Source organism: Gopherus flavomarginatus, chromosome 1 (assembly GCF_025201925.1).
Source record: "Gopherus flavomarginatus isolate rGopFla2 chromosome 1, rGopFla2.mat.asm, whole genome shotgun sequence".
NCBI lineage: Eukaryota > Metazoa > Chordata > Testudines > Testudinidae > Gopherus > Gopherus flavomarginatus.
In genome coordinates this window covers 325,774,195-325,791,014 of record NC_066617.1, presented here as the reverse complement: position 1 = coordinate 325,791,014, position 16,820 = coordinate 325,774,195, and positions in this window count along the sequence as shown.

Genomic DNA, 16,820 nt, shown 5'->3' with positions numbered 1-16,820 from the left:
CATGAGCACAGTGGAGAACAAAGAAAGATGTTTTCTCTTTTTTTTTATTTTCATTTTCTTTAACCTTAAAGGCCCAGATTCTGCCACCCTGATTCAGGTTGAGTGATATCTAACTATACAAAGCAGACCTGTTGAAAGTAACAGGACTATGTGCAAAGTAAGGTGCAACTCACCATGATTAAAGATGGCAGAATTGAGCCCAAAAAAAATTGGTAATGCTGCTGTGAAACTTTTATCCTTAAAATGATAGAGATTATTCACTGTACTGTGATTGGAAAGATCTCCCTTTTCTCCCTATTTTTCTTTTCCAGTCTCCATTATTGCTAACTCTGATTTGTAAACTTCAGCCAGAGGACAGGATGGTGACTTGCAGATGTGGTTAACAGTGACTGTTCTTGTCCTGCAGCCATGCTGCGTGTAGTACCCTTAGGGCTTGTCTACATCACAAAGTTGCAGCGCTGGTGAGGGGGTTACAGCGCTGCAACTTAGGAGGTGTACACATCTGCAGGGCATCACCAGCGCTGCAACTCCCTGTTTGCAGCGCTGGCCGTACTCCCGTTTTGTCTCGGGTGTAGAGGATCCAGCGCTGGTGATCCAGCGCTGGTAATCAAGTGTAGACACTTACCAGCGCTTTTCTTGACCTCCGTGGAGTAAGCAGGTATCCCAGCATACCTGAGGAAGCCTCTCTGATAATCAAGCAGGTCTCCTTCCCCGGTTTGCTCTCGCGTTCCCCGAACCCCCGAGCAAGCAGGTCTCCTTCCCTGCGGTTTGCAGGGGGGTTCGGGGAACGCGAGAGCAAACCGTGGGGAAGCTGGTCTCCTTCCCCGGTTTGCTCTAGCGTTCCCCGAACCCCTGTGCAAGCAGGTCTCCTTCCCTGCGGTTTGCAGGGGGGTTCGGGGAACGCGAGAGCAAACCGCGGGGAAGCTGGTCTCCTTCCCCGGTTTGCTCTCGCGTTCCCCGAACCCCCCTTGAAGCCGCCCAACAGCGCTGCAGTGTGGCCACATCTAACACCACTTGCAGCGCTGGTTGCTGTAAGTGTGGCCACTCTGCAGCGCTGGCCCTATACAGCTGTACTAATACAGCTGTAACAACCAGTGCTGCAAAATTGTAGATGTAGACATACCCTTACAGACTATAGGGAGAATTCCATTTGTTGAAGGGCTCCCAGGTTGACATTTAAAATAAACAGCAAAGGACTGAAGATTGTGAGTTCTAATGTGCATTATTATTCTTCTGGTAGGAGTCACCAGATGGCAATGATACACATAGTTTTACAGGTTCTTTTCTGAACAGGTGAGCACTGTTCAGTCTTTGAAAAAATTCTGTAGTGTTAGTTTTTGCATGGAAGGCTCTTGGGCAAGCTGTGGCAAACACCAGGAGAATATGATCTGAGCCTTAATCTCTCTCACTAAAGAGAGCAATTTTTGGTACACAGTTGCTTTCTGATAACCAGTCATTGCTGCTGGAGCTGAGATTTCTGAAAGAGGGTTTGCCTGCATGCCACTTGTGATGACCTTTGATCTAGGACTGCTGTAAGTGTGCAAATAAAACAAAATGCACCAAGAATATACCCAGACTCCATAACAATGATTTCTGTTCCACTGGGAGACTGAAGGCCCTGAAATCTGCTAACACTCAAATGAGGAGCAATATTATAAAGCAGCTTTGGAATTTTTATTAAATATGTACATTAGTCATTTTCTGCAGAGACTAGATTGAGCTGAGCCCTGTGCATAAGTACTAGAGAGAATAGATGGCACAAGTGTTGGGATGTGAAAAAGCACTCAAACTGCACAGAGCCCAGGCCCCACCTTAGTCCTTGCACTCCCAGCATACTAAATTTGGGAGATTCTAGTAGCAACAGCAGCTATAGTACCCTAGCCTCTGTGAACAACACACACAAACATGCACACAAGCCAACAGATCTTGGCTAGAGCAAGGAACTATACATTGCACCCCCATTAAAGGCTATGTCAACATCCACTGCTGTATGTACTTATCAGATCCAGATCCATTGGTAAGGAGCCACGACCTGAAAAGAGACCAGAGGCTGCACCCCTCTTCCAACTCATTGGCTGGAGTTGTAGCTGTGGCGAGGCTACATTGCATCCCCACAGGCTGTCCATGGGTTGAAGGTTTGAATTCCATTCCCTTCACCCCACTCTTCATCCCTTTACTCAGGCTTTGTGAGAAAGGTGAATTGCACCCTAGCAGCACTTTAATTCATCTCTACCTTTTTAATTAAAAGCAGAATCACTGATTTGTTTTAGTTACAGGTAAGATAAGTCCATCTATCTAAGCCTTTATACCACCCTAATGTTTGAGTGTTTGTACCCAGTACATCAAATAAGTCTTGGATTTCATTTCTTTCTCCTTGTTTCTTGGAAATAGAATCCTAGAAATGTAGGGCTGAGAAGGATCTCGAGAGGTCATCAAGTCCAATACCCTGTGCTGAAGCAGGACCCAGTAAACCTAACCCATCCCTACATGTGTTTGTCTAACCAGTTCTCAAAAACTTCTAATAATGGGGATTCCAGAACCTTCCATGGAAGAGTATTCCAGAGCTTAATTACCCTTATAGTTATAAAGTTTTTTTTAATATCTAACGTAAATCTCCTTCACTTGTCCTTCTGTCAGTGAAGGTGTAGAACAACAGAACACCCATCCTCTTTATAACTGCCCTTAATATACTTGAAGACTTAACAGGTCCCCCCCTTAGCCTTCTTTTCTCAAGACTAAACATGCCCAGTTTTTTTAACCTTTCCTCAGGGGTCAGGTTTTCTAAACCTTTTATCATTTTTGTTGTTCTCCTCTGGACTCTTTCCAATTTGTCTACATCTTTTCTAAAGTATGGCACCCAAACCACGTGAGGGTGCACCAGTGCCAAGAAGGGAGGGACAGTTACCTCCCATGTCTTGCATATAACACTCCCTGTCAATACAGACTGCTGTTAGCCGTTTTCATAACTACAACATATTGTTGACTCATTCAGTTACCTAGCCAGGTATTCCCCATTTTGAAATTATGCAGTTGATTTTTTCCTTAAGTGTAGTATTCTGCACTTACCTTTTTTGGAATTTCATCTTGTTTATTTTAGACCAATTTTCCAATTTGTCATGGTGGTTTTGAATTCTAATCCTGTCCTCTACAGCAGTGGTTCTCTTCCAGGGAGTACATCATCTCATCTAGATAATTGCTAGTTTTACAACAGACTACATAAAAAGCACTAGCGAAGTCAGTAAAAACTAAATTTTCATAGACAATGACTTGTTTATACTGCTCTACATACTATTACACTGAAATGCAAGTACAATAGTTATATTCCAATTGATTTATTTTATAATTATAGGGTAAAAATGAGAAAATAAACCATTTTTCAGTAATAGTGTGATGGGATACTTTTGTATTTTTATGTCTGATTTTGTAAGCAAGTAGTTTTTAAGTGAGGTGAAACTTGGGGGTATGCAGACAAATCAGACTCCTGAAAAGGATACAGTAGTTTGGAAAGGTTGAGAGCCACTACTCTAAAGTGCTTGCAACCCCGCCCAGTTTGATGTCTTCTGAAAATTTTATAAGCATATTGTCCAGTCCATTAGCCAAGTCATTAATGATAATATTGACTAGTATTAGACCCAGGACTGGCCCTCCCAGTTTGATAGCAAACCACTGATAACTGCTCTTTGAGTACGATCTTTCAACCAGTTGTGGGCTCACCTTGCAGTAATTTCATCTAAACCAGTGGTTCTCAAGCTTTCTTTCTTCGTGGACCACTTGAAAATTGCTGAGGGTCTCAGCAGACCACTTAATGAGCTTTCCAAATGTTTGTACCGTTTGGATAAAAACGCTATACAAAAAAACCCCTTAATTATTAACTTTTTTGTTCCACAAATGAAAGCACACAATTCATTTTAATATCGGTAGTCTTACTTTTCTAATGCAAGGGATGTGCCCTCTCTCCCTGGCTGTGGCAGCCCCCAAACTGGAGCTGGGAAGGAGGGCTCTCTCTCCCCGGTAGCTGCAGCCCTGGAGCAGGGGAAAGTCACCTCTTTCTCTGGCCACCACGGCCCTGCATGTCCCAAATTCCCCCACCCCCCTCTTCTCACCCCAATTCCCCCTCCCACCTACCCCCTACTCCCCCCAAGGCCACCACCTCACCTTACATGTGTATCTTCTCCAGGATCCAGGCACCTAATTAGTGAAGCCACCCACGCCTGCGCAGCTCCAGATCGGTGGCCCTTCATTCTCTCATGTGCGGCCACCCCAGTCGCTCACCTTACAGGGAACTATCTGTGAACCACCTGAAAGGCGCTTGCAGACCACAGTTTGAGAACCTCTGATCTAGACCACATTTCCCTAGTTTGCTTATGAGAATATCATGTTTCAAAAGCCTTTCTAAAATCAAGATGTCACATCTTTTGGTTCCCTCCTATTCATTGACAAAGAAGGAAATTTGGTTTGGCATGATTTGTTTTTGATAGATCCATGCTGACTATTCCTTATAACCCTATTATCCTCCAGGTGCTTACCTAAACTGATAGTTTAATCATTTGTCCCAGTATCTTTTCAGATATCGAAGTTAGGATGACCAGTCTATAATTCCCCCGGTCGTCTTTGTTTCCCCTTTTAAGGACAGATACTATGTTTGTCCTTTTCCAGTCCTCTTGAGTTAGGTGTTTTGGTTTTTTTACCTCTTTCCAAGCTAGCAATCCTTGTAGAAATAACCTCTGGCAAATAAGGTTATTGGGAAATAATTCAGAGATGGGAATTCCCATTTCAGTAAAAAGATCTTTCCTGCTTTGGCTGCAACCAGTATTCTCATGTTTCACCGTTTGTGGTTTATTCCATTTCTTTTCCTTTGCTCCTGACTTGGTGAAAGCAAGAATTCAGTAACAGTTCAAGAATCTAGAAATAAAAGATATGTAAAAGCTGATGCAACTAGAATTGCGCTAAAGGGCACCTTTAATTCTGACAAGGGATTTAAACCCTTACAGGCCAAATTCTGTTCTCTTGGCACTGTAAAAATGGAGTGCCTCCACTGAAGTTCATGGAATTACTCCAGATTTACAGCAAAAGAAGAACCACTGGTTTAGATGAAATTAATGACAATGACTTGGCCGAGCACATGATCTCAAATAAAATAAAAACCACAGTTCTAAAGTAGTACAAAATGACTCATATTACAAAACCCCCTCAACCTGCCTTGGCCAACATTAATGACTTGGCTAATGGACTGGACAATATTATGTCTAGTATTGGACCCAGGACATTAATGAAATTACTGCAAGGTGACCCAGGACTGACCCTCCCAGTTTGATAGCAAACCACTGATAACTGCTCTTTGAGTACGATCTTTCAACCAGTTAAAAAAAAGAATCATGCCCTATGCATTTAAATAATTTTCTCAAGCTTTCTTTCTTCGTGGACCACTTGAAAATTGCTGAGGGTCTCAGCAGACCACTTAATGAGCTTTCCAAATGTTTGTACCGTATGGATAAAAATGCTATACAAAAAACCCCCTTAATTATTAACTGGCAGACCGTCAATACATCAGACATTGCAGCACACCCAGCTTCCCTATCATTCATCACTCCCATGGCTCAGCAGACACAGGCACTTGGGCTGGTGAAGGTTTGGTCACTCTCCTTTCCAATTCCCTACCATCATCACTATACTATGCTGAATCTGAAACCTAATATGAGCCCTTAATGTTTGCATACACATCGCTCACCCAGAAATAAGTATACTCACCTCTGATCCATTGATACCTGCCTCTACCCCAACCCCACACCTGATTCTCCTACAGCTTCATCATCCAGCACTTATTCTACTGGAAAGCACAGTGCTCCACATCCATTAGGAGAGGTGGAGAACAGCTCGAGTGGTGGTATTTGCATAACATCTCTCTCTCAGCAATGGCAAGTTTTCATGAGGCATGCAATAGCTGACTCAATCTCCTTCTCCCATCACCCAAAATGCCAGACATAAGAAGCATCTCCCAGATGTCTTGTCCCTGGCTAATCTAATATCCTGCCCTTCCTCCGTTGCTAGGCCCTAGCCCACAAGCTTCTGGAAAACTGCTCTCTATTTCTGAACGTTGGACTCTCACTCTTTGTTTGTCTTTCAATCTCATGCTTGCCTGAAAGCTTGGGTTTTTTTAATGAGTGTGGAGGTGGGTTTCCTGAGTATATAAGTATGCAAAGCAGCGTCTGGTGCCTGAGTGACATAATTTGATCCAATCTTGCCCCGGCATAACTAGAACAGCAGCACCAAGCCTCCAAGTGCATTTTAATATCTCAGTCAAGTTGTGGCCAGCATCTTCACCATGCCTCTGCCCTACCCTCTGTGAGAGCTCATCTCCCAGAGAGCTCAAGCACATAGGCACAGTTAACAAGTTGTTTTGAAAACCCCTGAATGCCCAAACACAATAAGCACCCAGGCAAGCTTTGAAAATCATGGCATCAATTTTTCTGTGTCAGTTCTTGTAAAAAGGGAATTATAAAACTTTCCTTCCTCACAGAGGGGTTGTGAGGATAAATACATTCATGTTTGTGAGGTACTCAAATGCTGTGTTGATGAGTGTAATGGCTTCTCCCTGGGGTGCCACCTGGAGCTGGGGTACCACCGGCCCTCTGACTCCCCAGCCTGGGCTCCCTCTCACACTGTGCTTCTGTGACAAGCTGTAGATCACTCCCAGTCATACACTCCCATCAATATTAACACAGGCAGGGACACACCCAGCTGCAGTGACATGCAGGCTCCGACCAGCCACTGCATGAACCAACAATAGAGAAGCTACAGCCAAGATAACCCCCAGCCTAAGACCCCAGAGCTGTACTGTCCTGCCCTGGTCAAAACCCCAACCAGTATGAATTTATTACTCAGTTCGCCCCACTCTCAGTGTGGAGAGGAATATGCAGCAAGCCTATGTTAACCAAACTGAGATTTTTCTCCAGGCACTTCACGAAAAGGCACACTGGTTTAGATAAAGCAAAAAACAAGTTTAATAACTACAGAAAGATAGATTCTAAGTGATTGTAAGTGATAGCAAACAGATCAAAGCAGATTACCTAGGAAATAAACAAAACTGCAAACAGCCTAAGATACTAGATAGATTGGATATGAATTAACAATTTCTCACCCTGGCTGATGATACAAGCAATCCACCAGGCTTCCATACACAGACTAGAAATCCTTTTAGCCTGAGACCAGCACTTCCCCCAGTTCAGTCTTTGTTCCTCAGGTGTTTCCAGGAGTGTCCCAGTGTAGGGAGTGAGGCCCCTAGATGATTTCACACACCACCTTATATAGCTTTAACATATGGCGGGAACCTTTGGTCCAAAAACAGTTCCCAGCTCAGTTTGTGGAAAAATACAAGTACCCAAAAGGGAGTTCAGTATCATGCAGTCTGATCTCATGCCCTTGCTGAGTCATAGCAGCCATTACTTACAGGCCTGCTGAAATGTTTATAGGAAGGCTAAGCTTTTCCATAGCCCATTTTCTTTGCTGTTGGGTCATTAGCACTGTCTAGCTTCACCATTGTTGTACCTGAAAGGCTGGCTGTGGGTGTTTTCCAGAGTAAACCCATTTGAAATACAGATCCAGAGTCAATATTCATAACTTCAGATCCAAAAATGATACATGCATACAAATAGGATAATCATATTCAGCAAATCATAACTTTTCCAATGACACCTTACATGACTCATCTTGTACAAACTGCATCATAATTATATCATCATACAACTATGAAGATATGGGGTACAGTGTCACAATGGGTTGTCTGTCTATCGAATCAGCTAACATATTTATATATCCCCCATCATCATGGTATCTGAGCACCTCAAATCTTCAGTATATTTTTCCCCACAACACCCCTGAGAGGTAGGGAAAGACACAGAGGGTTAGATCCACAAACAGACCTAACTCCTAGATGCCCTGCTGCCTACTGGAAATCATAGCCTGGAGCGAGGTGCCTAGGTTCTCCATGTGCTGTACTGGGAGAGTTAGGCGTCTAAGTAAGGGATTCTCCGAAGCCAGCACGCTGAGTTGGGAGCTGCCTAAGCTAATCAGGAGTGAAATGTAGAGAAAAGGGTTTAGGGCCCAGATCCTCAAAGGTACTTAGACACCTAACTCCCATTGAAATAAGTGAAAGTTAGGAGCCAAAATACCTTTGAGTATCTGTGCCTAAATGACATGCCCAAGGTCATACAGAAAGTATCTCTATGTCAATACCTAGATAGATAGATCTTATTTACTAATAAAACACAAAGCAGGAATAATTCCATTGAAGTCAATGGAGTTACACAGCAGTGAAGTAGAAGTGAGAGAAAATTAGTCCTAGAGTCTCTATTATTCACTAATTAGAGGGGCATAAAGTATATTCTGTGAATAAAATGGGAGCAATCATCTTAAGTCACAAGGATATCAAATGAACCTTTCTCCAATGCCAGATTTAGCTCACATTTCCTTTCATCACAAAAGGGATAATTACTCTGCCCTTCAGGTTCCTCCTTCAAACCAGTTGCATTTTTACAGTATTTTAACAAGCAAGTTACACTGGGAAGGTAAAAGGACATGCAAATGTATTGCTGAACTTGGCCTGCCACTGAGTCCTATTCGCTCAGTGTAATGTCAGTTTCAACAACATTTTCTCAGTCAAGATATTTTTGATTCATTCATTTGTCACTGAAGACACTGCTCAGAGGATTCCCCCTAGCATCAGACAGGTGGGAACTATCCAAGCTCTCTGGGTTTTCAGCTCACAGAGGTACTGGCATTTTGACCTAACCCCTCGCATCCTCATCACCCTCAGCATGTTCCCTGCTCATCTCCCTCCCAGTGCCTAGCAGCTTCTCAGTCAGTCCCTTTTCAGCCAGTCTGTGGTCAGCTCCCCACAGGAGCTATGCACCAGGGTTATCGCAGGTCTGTGCTGCAATCAGGAGGTGTGATTGCAGCAGGTATAAACTTATGTGAGCTAGCTTTGGTGCAGCTACCATTAGTCAACTTGGGATGCTCTCTTTACTTCAGACAGATTTGCAGTATCCCTTTGTTGGTATCTCCCTGCTCAGTCATTCCAGTGCAATTACACTGCTACCTTGATATAATGCCATCTGATATAACATGAATTTGGATATAACGCAGTAAAGCAGCGCTCCGGGGGGATGAGGCTGCGCACTCCGGTGGATCAAAACAAGTTCAATATAACACGGTTTCACCTATAACGTGGTAAGATTTTTTGGCTCCCAAGGACAGCGTTATATCGAGGTAGAGGTGTATTTATCAATTGGTGTTGAGCTTCTGCTCTAAGAAGTGGCTTCCCTTCAAAGCAGTAGTTGTTTTCCTCTGAGGTGTGATGGGTCTTGAGGGTTGTGGCAGCTATGTGCTAACCTTGGAGATATTGGAGGAAGCTTGGAGATATTGCTTCTTCTAGGGAGATTTTTCTTGACTGTGATACCTTAAGGGTGGTTGCTCTGTCCTCAAGACTTCTACCTGCCTGGCCAGCCTGTGACGACTGTTGCCTGGCTGGGTTTGGAGAGCTTACCTCTAACATTCTTCCTGGTTTCTGACAGGATCCAGCTGATGTGGAGATCTCTCCCATCTGTGCCTCACTGAAGAGCCCTTGGGATGTTCCCAATGGTGTATCTGAAGGTGATACGCCTGGTGCAGTCTTTTGGAAATTACAGTTCTCAGCCTACCCTGCCCCTGGCACAAGTTGAGCAGCCTTGAGGCTGTTACTAACTTGCACCAGCTGGCAGTTTCCCAAAGGACAAAGTGACCACATGTCCTGTTTCTACCAGAACAGTCTCTGTTTTTTCATATGGTGTCTTGATGGCCCAGGAACTTCTTTTGGGACACCTGAAATGTCTTTTTTTTCCCCTCATCAATCAAAATATTGGCCGATGCACAACTATAAATGCTTGTTCAAGTTGTATTGCTGTGCCAGGTAAAAAATGTTCTGTGTTTACCAGGAACAGAGTCTAGCGCTGCTGCAAATGTAGACATACATTTAGAGTACAGACACTGCGGGCTCAGCTACATGGGTATAAATAGCAGTGTAGATGGTAAACAGAGTACAGTTCCCTACGTGCCTGAACTCTAGAGCATATACCCTACCCATCTCTCTACACACCCAACCAGTGCCTCCCAAGGCTACACTGCTATTTTTAGAAGCACAGTGTCCTGCTGTTGATGGAGTTTCCCCTGTTGCCTCCCCACTGCATGAGCCTTTCACTGCCATGTATGTGGACACAGCCTGCCTTTTGCTGTGGCATGTAACTACAGATTCCCTACACACTGCCGCAAGTGTAGACACGCTGTAAGAGGACGAGTGGACAGGATTTGGGGTAAAGAGAAAAGTTGAGTGTAGACACCATCAGAGCTGTTCTTTTGCTCCAAAATGAATGCTAATGACATTTGTTCAGTGTTACATGACAAATTAGTTCAGAACACTCTGTTACTGGAAGAATCCTCCACTTTGAGAAATATGTTTGAGCGGCTGTGGAGTCTGAAGTTGGCAATAGCGACACCAGCATGTATTTTTTAAAAGTGCACTTATGTCTTTTGTCTGACTGCTAAGAAAAGTCAGCACAGACATGGCTGGTTTTTCATTTAAAAATATTGTCACCTCACCAAGGGTTAATAGGTGAGCTGGGGAAAGCTGGAACAAAACCCATTGCTACCAGGGGCTGTAGGGAGAGAGGCATAGGAGCCAGCTCTGCCAGCTGTATGCCTGCTCCCCCAAATCAAAGGGCTTATGATGGCTTCTGCTCTTTTTCCACAGCTTGAGGGTGCAAATGAAGTAGAATAGGGCAAAGAAACTTCCCCAAAATATTGGTTGTGGCTTCATGACCTTTTAGAAATAAATAGGTTTGGTCCTCAGGTTGAAATAAATTGGACCGTTACTGCAATGGAGATTAGAGGGCTCATTTATCTGACCTCAGGGCAGGGAGTTAATGTCAAAGTGTGCAAAAGTATGTGACCCAAGGAACATGGAGGGCTGGGGATCTAGCAAGGAGATGACACTGTGGCCTTAAGAGATGGTTCACCAGTGCCTTAGTCATGGCACACTAGCAGCTGGCAGGAGAAGCTTTACACCATGCAATCTCTAATTTGGAGCATCAGCATCTGGGAGGAGAAATGATTCTTGCCTGCTTCGACCTCTGTTTTCCTCCAGTGAAATGGTGCTTGGCGAAGAGATGCAGTCTAGTGGATGGATACCTCCACCTCCTTGCATCACTACTAGGCAAGGGGCTTATTGTCCAGTTTGTGTTATCTGGTTGGTGAAGCATAAAGCCAGGCAACTCAGTGCCCACAGGAGATTATGGGTATATCTACACTGCAGCTAGGAGTGTGCCTCCCATCCCAGGTAGACAGACATGTACTAACTCTGCTCGAGCTAGTATACTAAAAATAGCAGTGTGGACAATGTGGCCTGGGAAGTCCACAAGCTAGCCACTCCAGCATGGACCCAAGGGGTCAGTGGCGGATTTAGAGTTAGTGGGGCCCTGTGCTCAGCTTCATTTTGGGGACCCATCCTTGGGGCTGTGGAAGCAGGAAAAGAAAGAGAGGATTTAAGTGCAGCCATTTAAGTGTCAGAGACAGAGCAACTGTTCTGTAAAGTCTTAGCTATTATATTGCAAGACCTATAGAAGCAGGGCTCACATCAGAAGCCAGTGGAAAACAGCAGAATAGTCAGTGTGACTTAGCCTTGAGATAACAATGTTTGAGAAGAGAAAGTGAGAAAATACTGGGATAGCAAATAGCCTAAATAAAATGCAGATGTTTTTAATTAATGCACGTCACAAAGAGGTATAAATGCTTGTGAAATTTTGCTTGTACTTTGGAGAAACTGAGGCAGAGATGCTCTGTCAGCTGTGTTCTTCCCTTGCAATTGCATGTCCTGGATAAAGCTGTCTCAGATTTTGTTGCTTCTAACCTGAGAGCGAAGTTCGTTTCTTCCACAGGACCCAGCCAAGAAAAAGAACATTCTCTCTTATCTCCCCCCACTGCCCGTTTTTCATTCATCTTCCTCATATAAATAATAGGAAGTAAATGAAAATAAAATGAAGTACCTTGGTTGTTTTTGTAGTCTAATCTATTTTTCCACAGACCACATGAAAGTCACTGAGGGCCTCGGCGGACCACTTAACGATCTTTCCAAATATTGTTTGTGTCATTAGCTAACTATCGTAAAGCACTTTGGATAAGAGCGCTTTATTTAAAAAATGTAAAAAAATATGTTGGGGTGTGGGGTCTTGCCAGGACTTAGGGTACAGGATGGAACTTAGGGCTAGGGATGCAGGGTCTGAGAGGAAGTTAGGGTGCAGGAGCAGGCTGGGAATTGGGGTGTAGGGTCTAAAAATAAAGTGTAGCCTCTAACATCTTGTCTTTTTCCTAAGGGGAAGAAGGCATCAAGGATCCAAGTGGGAGTAGTCAATCTTAGCCATGGTAAATCCTGTTACTTCAACAAGGGGCTTGGAAGGGTTAAGCCCTAGACAGAGGTGCAGAAGGGGGCCAATTTCATAAAAATGGCCAAGGATCAGTTATGCATGGAAGAATTGAGGGTGAGCAGTGGTAGCAGTTTTTCCCTCCTTCACCCAAATTCTCTGTGGGTTGCACTGAGGCTTATTCTTTGTCCAAGCTAATCAGTGGTGGATCATTTTTCCAATCCCTACTGGGGAGCACTGGGATGTTCCCAAGCTGCGTAGCTAGGCAGACAACCCTGGTGCTGGATGCAGCCTGAAGAATCATTTAGTCAGTATAGTCAATATGCTTCCATACAAGTCAAAAATATAGACAAGATCAAGAACTTTGGGAAAAGAAGAGCTGTGTCTCAAAAATGGCATGGGCTATGAAAGTCCTGAGAAAAGTCTTGGAAAAGATAGAGCTTTGGAGACTTTGCAAAGGGGTGTGTGATCTCTGGTGAGTAGGAGGAGAGTTATCCTACAAGACCTGGAGATGAGTGGGGAGCACCAGTTAATTTCTCCCATCCTTAAGCTGCTGTTTTATTTTTCCTCCATGGCTTGTAGGTTTTTACTAGGAGAGAGAGTTTCCGCTATGTAGATAACACTAATGGGGTATGGGGGGGGGGTGCAGTTCCCAGGGTGAGCTAACAGAAATGCTTATCCTTTCTTTATAAGGCAAACACTTTGTACCTATGTGAATTAGTTTGAGGAAAAAACATCTCTCAGATGTGGCAAGTTGTGGGGGACTGTTTACTGTGTTGGGCTTGGAAAGGACAGAGCTCTCTAAGGGTATGCCTACACTATGGGATTATTCTGATTTTACATAAACCGGTTTTGTAAAACAGATTGTAGAAAGTCAAGTGCACGCGGCCACACTAAGCACATTAATTCGGCGGTGTGCGTCCATGTACCGAGACTAGCGTCGATTTCCGGAGCGTTGCACTGTGGGTAGCTATCCCGTAGCTATCCCATAGTTCCCGCAGTCTCCCCCGCTCATTGGAATTCTGGGTTGAGATCCCAGTGCATGATGGTGCAAAAACAGTGTCGCGGGTGATTCTGGGTAAATGTCGTCACTCATTCCTTCCTCCGTGAAAGCAACAGCAGACAATCACTTTGCACCCTTTTTCCCTGGATTGTCCTGGCAGACGCCATAGCATGGCAACCATGGAGCCCATTTTGCCTTTTGTCACTGTCACCTATGTGTACTGGATGCCACTGACAGAGGCGGTACTGCAGTGCTACACAGCAGCATTCATTTCCCATTGCAAGGTAACAAAGATGGTTACCAGTCGTTCTGTACCCTCTGCTGCGCCATTGTAAACTGGGGATGAGATGATGGTTATCAGTCATTCTGTACCGTCTGCTGCTGTCATGGGTGCTCCTGGCTGGTATCATAACCTTAGTCCCAGATTTGGACCTTAGCGTCCAAAATATGAGGGTTAGCATGAAAACCTCCAAGCTTAGTTACCAGCTTGGACCTGGTACCTGCTGCCACCACCCAAAAAATTAGAGTGTTTTGGGGCACTCTGGTCCCCCTGAAAAACCTTCCCTGGGACCCCAAGACCCAAATCCCTTGAGTCTCACAACAAAGGGAAATAATCCTTTTTCCCTTCCCCCCTCCAGGTGCTCCTGGAGAGATACACAGACACAAGCTCTGTGAAACTACACAGAGAGACTCCCCCTCTCTGTTTCCAATCCTGGAAACAAAAAGTACTTTCCTATTCCCCCAGAGGGAATGCAAAATCAGGCTAGCAATCCAACACACAGATCTCCCCGATTTCTTCCTCCCACCAATTCCCTGGTGAGTACAGACTCAATTTCCCTGAAGTAAAGAAAAACTTCAACTGGTCTTAAAAGAAAGCTTTATATAAAAAGAAAGAAAAATACAAATGGGCTCTCTGTATTAAGATGATACAATACAGGGTCGATTGCTTAAAAGAATATTGAATAAACAGCCTTATTCAAAAAGAATACAAATCAAAGCACTCCAGCACTTACATTCATGCAAATACCAAAGAAAAGAAACCATATAACTTACTATCTGATCTCTTTGTCCTTACACTTAGAAACAGAAGACTAGAAAGTAGAAACTACTTCTCCAAAGCTCAGAGAAAGCAGGCAGACAGACACAAAGACTCAGACACTCAATTCCCTCCACCCAAAATTGAAAAAATCCGGTTTCCTGATTGGTCCTCTGGTCAGGTGCTTCAGGTGAAAGAGACATTAACCCTTAGCTATCTGTTTATGACACGCCCCCCAAATTGCAGACAGTGGGGAAGCTCACTGGCGGCGATTTCCTTCTAGAACTTGAAAATAAACAGATTAATACAACACATACACCTTTACATATACTCCTAAGTATATAACTAACAGACTTCTACATTTTAAGAACACTTTTTAACTACTGAATTCTGGGAAACTCTCACGGGAGAGTGCATCAGCTACTTTGTTAGAAGCTCCTGGGATGTGTTGAATTTCAAAATCAAAATCTTGGAGAGCTAAACTCCAACGAAGAAGTTTCTTGTTGTTCCCCTTGGCAGTATGAAGCCACTTTAGTGCAGCATGGTCAGTTTGTAGTTGGAACCGCCGTCCCCAAACATATGGGCGTAGCTTTTCCAGGGCGTACACAATGGCATAGCATTCCTTTTCACTGACTGACCAGTGACTTTCCCTCTCAGACAGTTTCTTGCTGAGAAACACGACAGGATGGAAGTTGTGATCTGTTGCTTCCTGCATGAGCACTGCTCCTATACCACGCTCAGATGCATCTGTGGTTGCTAGGAATGGCTTGTCAAAATCCGGGGCCCTGAGCACAGGGTCAGACATGAGCGTTGCCTTAAGTTGGGTAAAGGCCTTTTGACACTCATCAGTCCACTTAACTGCATTTGGCTGGGTCTTTTTGGTCAGGTCGGTCAGTGGGGCAGCGATTTGGCTGTAGTGGGGTACAAATCGCCTGTAGTATCCGGCCAAGCCTAAGAAGGATTGGACCTGCTTCTTGGACCGTGGGACAGGCCGCTTTTGGATAGCATCCACCTTGGCCTGTAGGGGGTTTATGGTTCCTCGACCCACCTGGTGCCCCAGGTAAGTCACTCTGTTTTGGCCTATTTGACACTTTTTGGCCTTAACAGTTAGTCCTGCCTGCCTGATGCGCTCAAAGACCTTTTCCAGGTGTAGTAGGTGTTCGGGCCAGGAGTCTGAAAAAATGGCCACATCATCGAGGTAGGCAACTGCAAATTCTCCCAGTCCAGCTAGTAGACCATCTACCAGCCTCTGGAAGGTGGCGGGTGCATTTCGAAGGCCGAAAGGAAGGACATTGAATTCATACACCCCTGCATGGGTGACGAATGCTGACCTCTCCTTGGCAGGTTCATCTAGCGGTACTTGCCAGTACCCCTTGGTTAAGTCTATTGTAGAGATGAACTGGGCACGTCCCAACTTTTCCAATAGCTCATCGGTACGTGGCATTGGATAGTTGTCCGGACGAGTTACAGCATTTAGCTTACGGTAGTCCACGCAAAAGCGTATTTCCCCATCTGGTTTGGGTACCAGAACCACTGGAGATGCCCATGCACTGGTAGATGGGCGGATTATACCCATCTGTAGCATGTTCTGGATCTCCCGTTCTATAGCAGCTTGGGCATGAGGAGACACTCGGTAGGGTGGGGTTCTGATTGGGTGAGCATTACCTGTATCAATGGAGTGGTATGCCCGTTCAGTGCGTCCTGGGGTGGCTGAGAACAATGGGGCGAAGCTAGTGCACAGCTCCTTGATTTGTTGCCGCTGCAGACGTTCCAGGGTGGTTGAGAGGTTCACCTCTTCCACGCCACCGTCTTTTTTCCCGTCGTAGTAGACACCGTCAGGCCACTCAGCATCCTCTCCCTGGACTGTAAACTGACAAACCTGTAAGTCTCTGGAATAGAAAGGCTTGAGAGAATTAACATGGTACACTTTAGGCTTTAGTGAGGAAGTGGGAAATGCTATGAGGTAGTTTACAGCTCCCAGGCGCTCTTGGACCGTGAAGGGCCCTTCCCATGATGCTTCCATCTTATGGGCCTGTTGCGCCTTCAAGACCATAACCTGGTCTCCTACCTTGAAGGAACGTTCTCTGGCATGTCTGTCATACCAGGCCTTTTGCTCTTCTTGAGCATCCTTTAGGTTCTCTCTAGCAAGGGTTAAAGAGTGTCGGAGGGTGCTTTGTAGGTTGCTTACAAAGTCCAGAATGTTAGTTCCTGGAGAAGGCGTAAACCCCTCCCATTGCTGCTTCACCAACTGTAATGGTCCCTTAACCTCGTGACCATACACAAGTTCAAATGGTGAAAACCCTAAACTGGGATGTGGTACAGCCCTGTAGGCAAA